This window comes from Lynx canadensis, chromosome A3 (genome assembly GCF_007474595.2).
Source record: "Lynx canadensis isolate LIC74 chromosome A3, mLynCan4.pri.v2, whole genome shotgun sequence".
NCBI lineage: Eukaryota > Metazoa > Chordata > Mammalia > Carnivora > Felidae > Lynx > Lynx canadensis.
The window spans coordinates 24,688,356-24,704,901 of NC_044305.1; the positions used below are offsets into that span (position 1 = coordinate 24,688,356).

The 16,546-nt window shown below is 42.3% G+C and overlaps 1 protein-coding gene across 6 annotated transcripts in view; it reads right to left on the reverse strand.

The window, feature by feature from the left end:
- RALY (RALY heterogeneous nuclear ribonucleoprotein) overlaps window positions 1-16,546 on the reverse strand; it is a 94,451-nt gene that overhangs the window by 49,642 nt on the left and 28,263 nt on the right. For 5 of the 6 annotated variants that reach the window (XR_004343358.1, XR_004343361.1, XR_004343359.1 and 2 more), the window contains exon 2: window positions 5,574-5,638. The exons of the other annotated variant lie outside the window; for it this stretch is intronic. The gene's annotated coding sequence lies outside the window, so the exon portion shown is untranslated. The remainder of the gene's footprint in view (window positions 1-5,573; window positions 5,639-16,546) is intronic. 6 annotated transcript variants of the gene reach the window in all.

The following is a 16,546-nucleotide window of genomic DNA, read 5'->3' on the forward strand; positions in this document are numbered from 1 at the left end:
ATCATTATCAGGCAACAGAGGTATTCTGCAAGGTCTCAAAAGCCATCTTGAAGCCTCTAAAATCTGTGAAGTGGGCAGTTATCTCCTCCAGCTCTGTATCAGGCAAAATCTCCTCAGAAGCCTGGGGAGCTCTGGCTTTCCATGTATCACCTGACTTCCTGTTGCATCACCCCGATATTCTACATGAGGCTCAGGCCTCACCCAAATCCTGACTTAAGATAGGCAGGATCAAGGCTGCCCAGCATTATGGGTCTAGCCCTGCCCCCTCCCAGTTGATAACACATACAATGTGGACAACTTGCCTACTCCACTGTTTCTGAGTTAGGCCTTCTGTGAAGCTCCAGATACTTCTGAAAAGACTACATCAGGAGCACAGTGACAGCCCACACATCAGTCAAGTCTGAAGATGACTCTTAGGAACTGCAAAGTGCCTTTAAAAGATAACCTAAGTCAGGGGTGCCTGGGTGGCTCAGTTGGTTGAGCATCTGATTCTTTCAGCTCTGGTCATGATCTCACAATTCCTGGGTTCCAGCCCTGCATCAGGCTCCATACTGACAGTGCAAAGTCTGCTTGCGACTCTCTCTCTTCTCTCTCTGCTCCTCCTCCACTTGCATGTGCTCGCTAGCATGCTCTCTCAAAATAAATAAACTTAAAAATTTTTTATTTTAAATAACTTAAGTCTTAAGAAACTAGAAAAAGAAGAGCAAACTACCCCTAAGAAAGCTAGTCAGGAAGTAATAAAGATTATAGGAAGAAATCAATGGAATAGAAAAACAATGCAACCAAAGTTGCTTCTTTGAAAAGATTAACAAAATTGGTAAACCTTTAACAAGACTGACCAAGAAAAGAGAAGATATAAATTGCCAAAACCAGGAATTTAAAAAGGGTTATCATGACTGATCTTACAGAAGTTAAAAGAATTATAAAGGAATCCTATGAACAACTTTAAACCAAGAAACTAGTCAATTTAGATGAAATGAAAACATTCCAAGAAAGGCACAAATTATCAAAAGTGACTCAAACAGAAAATCTGAGTCGGCCCACAACAACAACAACAACAACAACAACACACACACACACATACACACATTAAATCAGTAATTAAAAATCTTCCAACATGGGGCGCCTGGGTGGCGCAGTCGGTTAAGCGTCCGACTTCAGCCAGGTCACGATCTCGCGGTCCGGGAGTTCGAGCCCCGCGTTGGGCTCTGGGCTGATGGCTCGGAGCCTGGAGCATGTTTCCGATTCTGTGTCTCCCTCTCTCTCTGCCCCTCCCCCGTTCATGCTCTGTCTCTCTCTGTCCCAAAAAATAAATAAACGTTGGAAAAAAAAAAAAAAAAAAAAAAATTTAAAAATCTTCCAACAGAGAAAAGCCCAGGCCCACACTGGCCTCCCTGGCAAATTCTGTAACACATTCAAAAAGTAAATAATCCTTATGAATATAGACACAAAAATCTTCAACAAAATAGCAATGTAAGGGGCAACTGGGTGGCTCAGTCAGTTAAGCGTCCAATCTCGGCTCAGATCATGATCTCATAGTTCATTAGTTCCAGCCCCCCCATGAGGCTCTACGCTGACAGCGTGAAGCCTGCTTGGTAGTCCCATTCTCCCTCTCTCTCTCTCTCTCTCTCTATCCCTCCCCCACTTGCTCTCTCTCAAAATAAATAAACTTTAAAAAAAACACTGCAATCCAAATCCAACACCATCTAAATAGGATCATACACTCTGAGGATGGGGGGGGGGGGGAAAGAAAGACAGAAAGAAAGACAGACAGACAGACAGACAGACAGACAGAAAGAAAGAAAGAAAGAAAGAAAGAAAGAAAGAAAGAAAGAAAGAAAAGAAAAGAAAGAAAAGAAAGAAAGAAGGATCATATACTCTGACCAAGTGGGATTTACTCTGGAATACAAGGTTAGTTTGATGGCCAAAAATCAATTGATGTAGTGTGCCATGTTAGTAGAATAAAGAACAAAAAACACACAATCTATAAAATCCAACATCCATCCATGGTAAAAAACCTCTCAGTAAATTAGTAATGGAAGGAAGCTCACTTGGCCTGATAAACATCATCTATAGCTAATATATAGCATCAACAAAAAAACTTTATAGCTAATACTACACTTAACAGTGAAAGACTAAACAATTTCTCCTCTAAAATTGGGAACAAGGTAAGAGTGTCTGCTCTCACCAATTCTATTCAACATTGTGCTGGAGGTCTCAACTGGTGCAATCAGGTTTTTAATGAATGTCAGACTATATCTTTCCCCTACTCAAAACACTCCAATGGCTTCCTATTTCACTCAGAATAAAGCCCTGTATGATCTGGGTCCCTGTCTACCCTTATGACTTCTCCATACTCCACTCTCCCTCTTGGTCACTTCACCTCTAGCCACTTGGCTCCCTTTTGCTCCTCAAACGCAGTAAGCATGCTCCCTGTTTTAGGGTCTCTGAACTTGCTGTACTCTATGCCTGGAATGTTATTCCCCAAGATATTAAGCATAGCTCACTACTACAGTTCCTGTATATTTCTGCAGAGATTTTATTTTCTCAAGAGGCCTTTTTCTCAAGAGAGGCCTTTTTTTCATCATGAAGTCCCACTCCATTCCCTTACCCTGCTTTGTCTTCATACATATTCATTTGTTTATTTTCCTCCACTAGAATGTAAACTATAAGAGAGAAAACTATTTTCTTCACTGCTATATTTTAAAACTGCGCCTGCCACATGGTTGACACTCAATACTCACTGGATGAATGAATATCTTTAAAAATAAAGTTTTATAAAGGAGAGTGAATAAAAGGGGAGCAAGAAGAAATCACTGGCTCAAGAGGCTGAGAAAGACCAGGGTTTTAGGTCACAGGGAAAAGCCAATATAGGATAATAGAAAAAAATTTGGTTGTCTGGAGCTGGGTTCTTCTGGGTTCTAAGCTTAGCTCTTCCAATCACTGTCTGTCTCTAGGCCTCAGTAATTTCTAAAATGAGAATATCACCACCTACCTCCCAAGCTGCTATGAAAATGAAATCAACTTATGTAGAGGATTCAGTACAGCATCTGATAATATAGTAGACATTATAATTTAACATTTTCTGATACCCCTGGCCTTTAAGAGGACCTAGAACTACCTTAAAAATTACCTAGCTCCACTTCACTGAAGTACATAGATGTCTGTAGGACTGCTGCCCCTAAACTAAATGGCCTCCATACTCATTTTAACTTCTCTTTCTGATCATTCTTCTTTTATCCTTACCTTTCAGCTCTCTCCTCTAGCTGTTAATATAGCAGCTCTTCCCCCCTTTTTGATATGCTGCTTTGAATCTTATGGGAGTTTAGAAACCAGATTACTAAACCTGTTACAACAACACATAAAAATAGGAGTAAATTAGTGCTGTATAAGGGCTTAAGGATGACAATGCTTTGCTTCCTTGTTTTTTTAGTTGAAACCTGTTTTTAATAGAAACTTGAGTACATTAGATAAATAAGCTAGACACTTTATCACGTGGAATCATTCATAGTTTGAAACAATCAATAATGGAATTCTTCACAAGGCAGTTGGTGTAAGAGTAAGGTCCAAGCTTAGCACCAGGCCATGGGAAAACAAGAAGCTACAGAACTTAGGTTAACCAGACAAAAAGAGGTGCCATCAAGAGCCTGAAGATTCAGAATAGGACAGAAGGTTGGCTAATATGGATTCCAAAAGCACCAGGTTGGGGACAGACCTCTCTGTGCACCCTCCAGCAAACAGAACAGAGAACAAAATGTCCATTGTTACAGAATGTGAAGAGAGTGGCCTGTATCACTGACCACAGGCATGAGAGAGATGGTGGGGAAAACTGGATGAGCAAAGCCTCTGATAAGATTATGAGGCTCTAGCATAAGTTCATTTTTCACTAGTTGGAGGGTGAGAGGTGGGGATGGACAAAGATCTTAGGGCCAAAATAGGAATAGCCTTCCTCTTCTGACAGGACAGTAGGAAACAAGGCAACATCTAAGTGGAATTAGTCAGTGAGGGCAGACACATGCTGGGGATTGGCTCTTGAAAAGTGCTTTAATATCAGAGCCAGGATGTGTGAGTGCATTTAAACCTGCATTCTGTAGCCCCCATGCTGCAAATCATGCTGCCGATGCTGCCTGGCTTTGTCTGTGTGCCTTGGAATCCCTTCCTTTGTGGAAAGATTGAGTTTCAGGCAGAACCTGCACAAGAAGGAGAGGAAGAGAAGGGTATGGGAGAAGATTTACAGCACAAATCTCCAAAGGAAAACCTTCCCTTTTTCCTTTGGGGAGTGGGGTGGCAAACAGGTCAGGGACTGAGGTGCCAGAGATACTTATAGTGCTTTATTCTCACTTTCTCTCATTTCGGTCATGCTGCTTTACAATTTACAAAGCTTCCCAACTTGCATTTCTCATTTGATTCTCTACGACATCCTGCAGGGTTGGTGTACACACAAGAGACATGTGGGGGTGCAGGGAAGCAGTCCAATTTTACAAATACAGAAGTAGAGATTGTCTAAGGGCAGATGTTGAGAGAGAAGAGGAAAAAAACCAGGTTTCCCAACTCCAACCCAGCTCTCCAGGTCCCTATCTGTGCTGATCCCAGTGTTTACGATTATGTGTTATAGGTATTTTCTCCCCCTTATAATCATATGGCTGGCGCCTGGGCCTTTAACTGCATGAAGATTCTTTCCAACTTTTAGTCTCCTGGGCCCCTCACTAGAAATGCCATTGCCTCAGAAGGAACCCCAAACTCCTGCCTTCCCTGCTGGGCCCCTCAAATAACTGGATCTCCTTCCTGAATCCCTAAGGAGGTCTTTTTTTAACTTTATAAGAAAAATCAGGATTCCAGGGAGATTAACAGCCCAAGGAAAGTCTGCCAAGTCAAGGAGAACAATGGTGTTTACACTGACCAGGTTCTAACATCAGCTTTATGGATTCCCAAATGTGAACTCCAGGCAACTTATTTCAGCTATCAGAGCCTCAACTCCCTCATCCATAAATTTTGTCTAGATTAAATGAGACCCATAACACAACTGGTTCTTAATGTGTTCATTTCCCTTCCTGTCTCAGCATCTTTGGTTTTTCCTTTAAGTTTCCCCTGATTTCCCCTTCACACAGCCCCAACTCTTTCATTCCATCCTCACCACTTATAATCACATTTTCCAGGACTGATAAAACTAGTTTCTGAAGCTGACCTATGGGCTTGGTAGGCCAGTCAAGACTGAAATCAGGAAAGTTTCTAAGGGCTACAAGGTCATGTTAAGAGAGCTTATAGGAGAATGAGTTTAGCTGCCAGGTTCAGGATAACCCCCAACACAAAGCTGGCAGAAGCCAAAAAGAATTGAGCCTGCTTTGCGTTATTCATGGTAAATGATCCCAAACCATCTTATGGCAATTCCAAGAGAGCCAAGTTCAATTCTCCTCCCAGCACAGGAAACTGCCTATGCCAATATCTCAAACATGGAGTAGGAGAATAATCAATTGCCTATAAGTTACCTGTACTAAAGGTAAAAATAAGCCCCAAACTAGTTACCCTATATCTTGGCCCAAGCTTGCCCAGAGTTGCCAAAGACTCTCACTCACCAGCCTTCAATTTCCTCTTTTGGGTTACAGGGTCAGCACCAGCTGCCTTTGGGAATAGGGCTCACCTAAAAAAGAGAGAAGTCAGTCAGGGTCCTGCTCAGAATAGGGATGAACTTAGGTCAGTGCAGGCATTCCAAGATCCTGCTCTCACACGTCTTATATCTTTGCAAAAGATAGGTTGATGATACATTATTTTAGGTCATGCTAAGTGCTATAAGGAAAAATAAACCAGAGTAAGGGAGGAAAAAATGACAAGGAGTGAGAATAGTCAGGGAAACCTCCAAAGGGTGACCACCAGAAAGAGACCTGAATGGGGGCACCTGGGTGGCTCAGTATGTTAAGTGTCCGACTTCAGCTCAGGTCATGATCCCACAGTTTGTGAGTTTGAGCCCCACATCACGCTCTGTGCTGACAGCTCAGAGCCTGAAGCCTGCTTCGGATTCTGTGTGTCCCTCTCTCTCTGACCCTCCCCCGCTCATGCTCTCTCAGAATTAAAAAAAAAAAAAAAAAAAGACCTGAATGAAGTGAGGGAGTAAGATCTGCAAAGGTCTGAGGGAAGACTGTTTCAGAGAGGAAGAATACCAAGTGCAAAGACCCTGCAGCAATAATAGGCAAGAATAAGCTTGTTATGCTTAAAGGAACAAGAAAGTCAATATAGCTAGAATGTAGTGAGGGAAAGAATGAGATATTAAGTATATATGGAGGAATTAATTATGATCCCTATTTTATATATGAGAAAACTGTGGTTCAGAGGTTAAATGACTTGCCCAAGGTCAAAGTAAATCAGTGGCAGAACTGGGAATGGAGGGGTGCCTGGCTGGTTCAGTCGGTAGAGCATGCAACTCTTGATCTCAGGGTTGTAAATTCAAGCCCTACATTGGGAGTATAGAGATTACATAAAAATAAAATCTTTAAAAATAAATAAATCAATGTGAGCACCTGGGTGGCTCAGTCAGTTAAGCACCCAACTCGTTGATTTCAGGTCAGGTCATGATCTCACGGTTCAGTTCATGAGATCAAGCCCCAAGTCAATGCAGAGCCTTCTTGGGATTTTTCTCTTTCCCTCTCTTTCTGCCCCTCCCCAACTTATGCTCCCAATAAATAAATAAATAAATAAATAAATAGTAAATAAAAATAAATAAAATCTTAAAAAAAAAAAAAGAAAAAAAAGGAACTGGAAATGAATTCAGGTCATCTGGACAACTCTCTGCCTCCATCTTGGGCCAGGTTCCTCCAGGCTTAGATAACCTGGATCCCAGCTGGGACAAACTTTCAAGCACTCTACAACTGGCTTCAGGCCTCTACTCATCCCTTCCTCTGTTGGGTGGGACGAAAGAGTATATTTACCTGGAATGTGGAACAGAGGGGATTCTAGGGTTGTGAAGAACAGTAGCACATGTCAAGCACTGTTGTAAAGATTAATACAAATAAAGGATTTTCAACAATCTCAGAAGATTGCTGTTATTTCCCCATTTTACTTCTGGGGAAACTGAGGCACGGAGAAGTAAATTTGCCCAAGTTACACAGCTAACAGAAGGGGCAGTGAGCTGAGGGGCAATGAGGTGGCTCTCGTCGGTTAAGTGTCTGACTCTTGATTTCAGCTCAGGACATGATCTCACAGTATGTGGGCTTGAGCCCCATGTCAGGTTCCGCAATGACAGTACACAGCCTGCTTGGGACTCTCTCTGCCCCTCCTCCACTCATGCTCTCTTTCAAAATAAATAAATAAACTTTAAAAAAAAAAGAAGAAGAAGAAGAAGAAAAAGAAAAAGAAGAAGAAAAAGAAAAAGAAAGAAAGAAAGAAAGAAAGAAAGAAAGAAAGAAAGAAAGAAAGAAAGAAAGAAAGAAAGAAAGAAAAGGAGGAGGAGGAGGAAGGTAGAGTTGAGACCTGAAGAAAGAAAGAAAGAAAGAAAGAAAGAAAGAAAGAAAGAAAGAAAGAAAGAAAGAAGAGGAGGAGGAGGAAGGTAGAGTTGAGACCTGAACTCAGGAAGTCCAACCTCTGGGGCTTGCCCTGCCCTCTTAACCAGATTATACCAACTTCTCAAAAACAGAAGAAAAAGACAGGAAACATACGCATACCCTAGTCCTAGCTGATATGGCTCAGAGCCCTCATTTACACCCAGCCTGAAATCCTCTCCATTTACTTGCAGTCCAGACTTCTTACTGAATACCAGCTAAATGACTGTCCTTTAGCCAGGTGGTTCCAGACGTTTCTCTAAATCTCTAGCTACTGTGATCACAAAGCTATGATGACAACCACAACAACAGCCATTTAAAAGCCACTAACATTTAATGCACACTTTGAAAGAGTAGGTACCAGGCTAAGCATCTTACATGCACTATCTTATTTCAGACAGGGAGAAACAGTTGCTCCAAGACATGAGTGGAGGGATCCCCCGGGGGTTCCAGGCCTGGAAACAAAGCAGGAAATACATGGAACTGAAGGATGTCTGTAGGCCCAGATCAAAGGACAAAGGCAGAGGCACCAGGAGGTGGGCAGTAAGGGGAATAAACTATTAGCACCTCGAATTCAACATGTTGATAAACTGAACTCATCTCCTTGTTCCCAGCCTCTGCAGTTCAGCAAATGATATAACCATTCTCCCAAGTACTGAGACTCCAAATGTTAATGCTCTCCAACCTCTCCTTTCCTTATGCCCCATTCCCTCAATTGCCAAATCCTCACGGTTTTTTTGTTGTCATGCTAAGAGCTCTACATCTAAACTGTTCTTCTTTATTCCCTACTGTGTCAACCTCCTCTTGGTTCAGGATCTATCTCTTGCCTGCAATGCTGGAATATTTCTTAAAAATTATTGACATTACAAGGACTGTTACAGTAGTGTCTTCCCCAGTCTCTCTTTCACTAATCTCCTACCCCTCCGTGCTCTAACTACTGGGCCTACACTGCCAGACTAATGCTCCCAAGGCCACTTTCCTGCTCAAAAAAAGTTAAGAAAAAAAGAGGAAAAAATGTCATAGCTACCAATCACCTAAGCTTTGCTCTCTAGGTATGCCTTCATCTAGTCATCATCTGTCTTACCTCTATTATGGGCTTTCCAGCTCTCATCCTTTTGTCCATGCTGTTATCTCACTTGGAATTTTGTACATATTCATATCCTTCTTAATCTTCAAGGCCTAGCAAATCTATGAAGTTATTCTGAACCCTTTCTCACCACTCTGTCATATTCTCAAATCATCTGTAACTGTGACTAGACCTGACTCTGGCCTCATCATCAGGTAAGGCCTCAAAACCAACTCTTCTGTTCCTTCTTCCTTGTAAAGATTCCTGCTGTTTCCAGAGAATGAAGACCTAGTCAGTTAAGATTTCTGTTCTCATTCCTGCTACTCTTACCTTACTCTGGATCTATCACCTAACAAAGGACCTGGGTTCTAATCTGAGCCTCAGATTTCTACAAAATGGAGATACAATCCCCATCCTGATTACAGGACAGGGATTTTGTGAGAATCAATGTGGTAACAGAAGGGGAGTGGGAGAAGAGTTAGGATGGGAGACTTTGGGCCAGGTCTTCAATAGCTCTTTTTTTCACTGCAAAACACTCGGAAGTTTATTTATAGAAGCCTTCTTAGCCAATCAATCAAAAAACTACTTCCTGGGCCTGGTTGGTCATGGTCACAGCTCTAAGTTAGGGTTATAGAAGACACAGGGATGGATGAGAACAGTTCTTATCCTCCTTGCATTCCAGGGTGGGACTCTGTGAACTTCCTGTAAAGGACGAATAATAATATTAGGTAGGATCCAACAGTTCAAAGAGTGCTCCATGTGTTATAAAAATGGAGAAAGAAACTAGGCTGACAGGAGATGGCCTTAGAAGTTTCAAAGGAGCAAGGACTTAAGCCAGGCATTGATGCAGAATGACAGAAAAACACATGCTACTACTATGTACCAGACACTGAGCTAGGTGTTGTGCAGTTAACCCTCATAATGTGAAGAGGTGATGGCAGGTCCATTTTATACCTAAGGTAACTGAACATGGGCAAGACTAAGTGTGCCATTCAAGGTCAAACAGCTAGTAAGTAGCAGAGCTAGAATTTGAACCCAGGTCTGCTTTACTTTATTCCAAAGCCTGTATGTTTACTTACTTCATGGTCTGGAATACCAAAAAAACTCTAAAGCTCTTCCCACCTTAAAATTCAATGATTTGAATGAGGGAGTAGGAGAGGAGGTTTACTGTTGCTATGTCTTACCCATAAGACTATAATTTTATTGGCAGGTTTAGGGTCTTATTAACTGGAATAGCCCAAGTATCTGAAACAGAGCCTGGCAGGTTATACTTAGAAGACACTGTACATAAGCAAATAAATGAATGAGTAAGCACCTGTTCCATCAACCATTGTTCTGAGGTCCAGAAGTAATGTCCAAAATGTCAAGCTCCAAGTTATGACTTGTAGCCCCAGTATCTATATTACCACCTATCTACTAATCTGTTGTCTGAAGGTACCCTTTCCCCATTCTTGTTTTCAGGAGTTAAAGGAGAGGTGAGGAAAGAAATGGGAAGCTGACTGGATAGGAGAAAAAGGAGGGAGAAGAAAGGGGTGAAAAGAGAGAAGGAAGAAGATAAAAAGGAAGGTAATGTCTCAGCCACAACTGAAATGTCCAAGGCCTAGACTTTGGGAAAGGTTTCTTTTCTGGTGCCAAAACCAAGGATTTTTTTTTTTTAAAGGAGTAGTAGGAATTCCTCTTTATAAATTTCAAATTGCTTGTCCAAACCCCCTGACAAAATCTACCAGCAGGGGGGATAAAATGAAATTCCTCAGGGCTCCTATCCTCAGTTCTTACCACTATCCTGCTCCAGCCCAACCCTCACCTGGCTTAAGCTAAAACCTGCAGAAGTCAGAAGACATACAGGTTCTGACATTCCTCTGCTCCTTCACAAGGGTCATTCCAGGCTAGTAAGCCCTGGGAATCCAACCTTCCTTATGGATGAGGAGACACTGCAGCCTCTGAATGCTTCCCCACAGCAAACTGTCATGAAAGCTTTGTTGAACCCTAAGGGGAAAGTGATTCTCCCTTTCTGCTGTGTTCCTCAAATATGTATGAAAGAACTAAGGTGAAGATGTGGATGATGGAGGCAGGGTCCCTTCAGAACTCATTTGATCTGGGTCCTAATAAAGCTTAACCTTCTTTAGGTCTGATCTGCAAATTATACACACCACCTCTCCTTACTATATTGTTAGTAGAGAAAGGCAGAAAACATAACAGCTAGTTCCAGCTCTACCTCTAATTCACTGTGTGACCTTGGACAAGTCATTTCACCTTCCTGGACCTTAGTTTCCATGTCTGTAAGAGGGAGACAGCATCTGCTCTTCTGAAGGATCTTCAGAGGGATCAGAAAGATTGGCAAGAACACTTTAACTGTAAATTTACTTGGTTTTATGTAAATGGTAAAGAAGGAATGAGGGGATGGTCTCTTAAGAAAGAAAAGAGGGCTGTACCACCCTTCAGTTGAAGGGATCTGCTCTGAGTGGAAAAATTAGGAAGAACTGAAGCAAACAGGGTCATTGTCTATACTTCCATCAAATGAGGCACCAACCAAGGCTAAGAAAACCTGGGGCACGTGGGTGGCTCAGTTGGTTAGGCATCTGACTTCAGCTCAGGTCATGATCTCACAGTTCAAGAGTTCGAGCCCCATGTCAGGCTCCATGCTGACAACTCAGAGCCTGGAGCCTGCTTCAGATTCTGTGTCTCCCTCTCTCTCTCTCTGCCCCTCCCCCACTTGCACTATCTCTCAAAAATGAATAAACATTAAAAATATATATATTAAAAAAAAAAAAAGGACTAAGAAAAGCTCATGGACCACATGCACGCAAATCCCCGTAAGTCCAAGTAGAGAGAAAATAAGAACCACTAGAAGTAACGTATTACTCAGGAAAAGTAAAAGTAGTAATGATCAATAATGATCAGTGGTGAAGAGCTCAGGCTCTAGAATCAGACACCTGGGTTTGAATCCTAGCTCTGTCTCTTACTAGCTTTGTGACCTTAGGCAAGGTACTGACCTTCTGTGCCTCAGTTTCCTATATTTGTTAAAAATAGTTCCTGCTTCATAAATGTGGTATTAGGAGAAATAAGTGAGAGCTTGGGAAAGCCCACAGCTCAGAGCCTGGCAAAAGTGACTCAAGGATAGTTATTATTATTCCACTTAAGTACCACAAAAGGACAAATCAGAAGCAATAAAAAGACCCAGGAGAAAAAAATGCACATTTGCCATTACCTATTATGTATGTATCATGTCCTATGCCCAAAACCGTAATTATTTTCATTTATTTCCAATAACCTTTTGAGGTTAGTAGAATTATCCCTATCTTAAAGGAGGAAACTGAGCCTCAGAGAAATAAGTTGTCTAATACCACACAGCTAGAAAACAGAACTTACTGAAACCAAGGTCTGACTCCAAAGACTGTGTTCTTTCTACCATGTACCTTGCATTTTCTCCTGCTCAAAAATAAGGAGAACCCCCTCCCCGCCCCCATATAGGTACCAATAATAAAGTTTTAGGAAATGGACCAAATTCTCCCATTTTATACTTGATGAAGCAACTGCTGGTTTCAGATGCCTGGGGAAATGATGGGCAGGGGTGGAATGCAAGTGTACCATCAAGTTCCAGACTTGTAGGACTTGGCTTACCAGGCCTTCCCAAGGAGCTCTCAGCCAGTTGTTATAGTAAGGAAGGAAAGAGGGATGATTTCCCAACTAGATACCACACCCTAAAGGACAAGATGTTCCAGGACTGTATCAAACAGTCAAGAAGCCATGACAGGTCCATCCTGGGCTGAACTCAAATACCGGATCAAAACACCTAATAAAGAGGCACCTGCCTGGCTCAGTTGGTAGAACATACAACTCTTGATTTCGGGGTTTTAACTTTGAGCCCCACATTGGGTGTACAGATTACTTAAAGGGGCGCCTGGGTGGCGCAGTCGGTTAAGCGTCCAACTTCAGCCAGGTCATGATCTCGCGGTCTGTGAGTTCGAGCCCCGCGTCGGGCTCTGGGCTGATGGCTCAGAGCCTGGAGCCTGCTTCCGATTCTGTGTCTCCCTCTCTCTGTGCCCCTCCCCCGTTCATGCTCTGTCTCTCTCTGTCCCAAAATAAATAAACGTTGAAAAAAAAAAATTAAAAAAAAAAAACAAAATCTTCTGGAGGGGTTGTGGGAGGGGGAATGGGCTAAATGGGTAAGGGGCACTAAGGAACCTACTCCTGAAATCATTGTTGCACTATATGCTAACTAATTTGGATGTAAATTTTAAAAAATTAAAAATAAAATTAAAAATAAATAAATAAAATCTTAAAGGGGGGGGGTCTGGGTGGCTCAGTTGGTTAAGAGTCCAACTTCAGCTCAGATCATGATCTCACAGTTCATGGGTTTGAGCCCCACATTGGGCTCTGTGCTGACAGCTCGGAGCCTGGAGCCTGCTTAGGATTATGTCTCCCTCTCTCTCTGCCCCTCGCCCACTCACGCTCTCTCTTAAAAATAAACATAAAAAAAATTTTCTTAATAAAACCTTTAAAAAATTACAAAAAAACCTAATACCAGGAGGGAATACAATGCTATGAACACCTTTGCAAGATTCAGCATGTACTATGTCCTAGATGTGCGTATTGTCCCTATTTCTGAGAAGCACTTTACAATGGCACAGATGACTATAAGTTAGTCTGAAGAGAAGCAGTCCTTCCCTTGGGTCAGGCCATTATTTTATTTTTCATTTTATTTTTTATTTTTTAAAATTTACATCCAAATTAGTTAGCATACAGTGCAACAATGATTTCAGGAGTCCTTAATGCCCCTTACCCATTTAGCCCATCCCCCCTCCCACAACCCCTCCCGTAACCCTCAGTTTGTTCTCCATATTTATGAGTCTCTTCTGTTTTGTCCCCCTCCCTGTTTTTATATTATTTTTGTTTCCCTTCCCTTATGTTCATCTGTTTTGTCTCTTAAAGTCCTCATATGAGTGAAGTCATATGATTTTTGTCTTTCTCTAATTTGACTTAGCATAATAGTCTCTAGTTCCATCCATGTAGTTGCAAATGGCAAGATACCATTCTTTTTGATTGCCGAGTGATACTCCATTGTGTGTGTGTGTGTGTGTGTGTGTGTGTGTGTGTGTGTGTGTGTGTCTCCAACATCTTCTTTATCCATTCAACCATCAATGGACATTTGGGCTCTTTCCATACTCTGGCTATTGTTGACAGTGCTGCTATAAACATGGGGGTGCATGTGTCCCGTCGAAACAGCACACCTGTATCCTGTGGATAAATGCCTAGTAGCGCAATTGCTGGGTTGTAGGGTAGTTCTTTTTTTAGAGTTTTGAAGAACCTCCATACTGTTTTCCAGAGTGGCTGCACCAGCTTGCATTCCCACAGGACATTATTTTAAATAAACAATAGCACGTTCTACAGGAGTACAACTACAGCTGGCAACTAGGGGAGAGGAGCCAGGAAGTGAATTAACAGAAAATTGGGGGAAGAACTGAGTCCTGGACATAAGACGCTTTTGGGAGAGTGGGGAACCAAGCAAAAGGCCTGGAACAAGACAAGGGAGTGCTTCAGGGGGCTAAGGAAAGATTGTGATAGAAGAAATCATCTACATTTGGAAAGAAAAAGAAAAAGAAAAGGAAAAAGAAAAGGAAAAAGAAAAGGAAAAAGAAAAAGAAAAAGAAAAAGAAAAAGAAAAAGAAAAAGAAAAAGAAAAAGAAAAAGAAAAAGAAAAAGAAAAAATTTTAATAGCATGTTTCTATCAAAACTTTGCTGTTTAGAGAAAAGCAATCTCCAGGGCCTACAGGAAGACTGACTGAAAGGTATTGCTGAAGTGATATTTTCCTCTGGAGAGGGAAAGGAAAATAGAAGCTGGGTTCTCTAGGCCTCTAGGGTAGCAACCAAGGCAAGAATGAGCAGCCCCAGGAAATAATCATAGCATAAGAGCTCCAAGCTCAATCAGGCAGGGCTCACCTGCAGGTGGCCTCAGACCCACTTCTGCTATGATCAGCACTTGAGGGTGCAAAATGCCCATATCCAGAGAGTGTAAGATTGGCCCTTGAACAAATAGCCTTTGTCCCAGGAGCCATGCTTGCCAACCTTATTTGTTAGTTCTGTTCTAGCTGCCCCCTAACCCTCTTGGCCTCAAAACTCTAACTGCCTCAATCCTTGTGAGGCCTGCTTTTCCTAGCCTTGACCAAACCGCATGGTCCTGCAGTTCTAGACTCCTCCCACTCACAAGAATACCTGACCTTGACTCTTGTGACTGACTCTATTGTGTAGCTGCCTGTGCCCAGGCATAATAAACCAACTGGCTGTGGTTTGCCATGGGGGCTAAAAAGATGACTCACAACATAATAAAAATGCAGCCAGGTCACAAAATAGCTCAGTAAAACCCTCCTCTACTCCCCAACAAAGACAGGTTGTCAGGATGCCCAGCATATCACAAAAGGAGGCCCTCAAGGGCAGCTGGCTTCTTATGACAGGTGACATTAGGGCTCTTGAGCCTAATCCAGGTCCGTGTATGAGAACAGTATTTGTGCCATAAATAGATGAAACTCAATCCAGGCAGTCTCTAGGCTGCCTGGAGGAATGTCCAGAGAATACAACAGATGTGCAAGACAATCATTCTTGCCTCTGCATTTTCTGAACAGCTAACAGCTCTTCTTCTTCAGCTGGAGCTGTCTCCAGTTTCCCCCTCCTCCTTCCCTAGAAGAACCAACCCCGCAGGAATCATCAAGGGAGGAACAAGTAATTACTGTTTTCTTTTCTCCATGCTAATGAGACAGTTGGATGGTTCCCCCTTCCCCCTTCCGAGTTGAAAGGGAGAATCTAAAGGTTTATAATCTGTAACCCACACACCAACGCTTGGGCCAGATAGTGCTCTGCAACTGAACTGTATACAAAGATGGCTTTCTGTCCCTGATGAGACCAGAGATGGAAGACACCCCACCATTTTACAAGGGGCAGTAAAACCAGAGTGGCAAGAGGATCTGTCCAGAGTCACAGAAGAAGTCAGTGGCAAGGCTGGATGCCTACTTCCAATCAGGGCACTTCCTCTTCCTACAGTTCAGAATGACTTTGGAGGTTCCTCAATGTGGAACCAGGAACTGTAAGTTTCAACTTCACATACTGATTTTGAATAGGTATTTAAAAAGCAAGGTTCTGTAGATATGGACTCAGCCCAAGAATCTCAGTTATGGGTGGAAAGCCAGGATCTGAGAGATAATGCCAATTTTACCCCCAAATTAAAATCACAAGTAGATGGGGGCACCTGGGTGGCTCAGTCAGTTGAGTGTCTGACCAGCTCAGGTCATGATCTCACAGTTCATGGATTCGTGCCCCACATCGGGCTCCGTGCTGACAGCTCAGAGCCTGGAGCCTGCTTCAGATTCTGTGTCTTTCTCTCTCTCTCTGCCCTTCCCCTGTTTGCACTCTCTCTCAAAAATAAATAAACATTAAAAAAAATAAATAAAAAGGTGCCTGGATGGCTCAGTTGGTTGAACGTCAGACTTCAGCTCAGGTCATGATCTCATGACTTATGAGTTTGAGCCCCACGTCAGGCTCTGTGTTGACAGCTCAGAGCCTGGAGCCTGCTTCGGATTCTGTGTCTCCCTCTCTCTCTTTCTACCCTTCCCCACTTGTGCTCTGTCTCTGTCTCTCTGTCTCTCTCAAAAATAAATAAATAAATATTTAAAATTTTTTTAAATAAATAAAAAGTAAAATAAATAACTAATCACAAGTAGATGGTCAGGCAAAAAAAAAAGAATCTGTGCTATTTTAGCTGGTATTCAGTTCAGTTATGTGAAGACTATAGATATCAACAGTGAGATTCAAAGTTAGCCTTAAAAATGAACTTCAGATCTGGTGGCTAAAAGAGATGCTAAGGACAGTACACTTAAACCTCAGTCTGCTAAGGGTGCCTGGGTGGCTCAGTCAGTTAAGTGCCTGACTCTTGACCTTGGCTCAAGTCATGATCTCATGG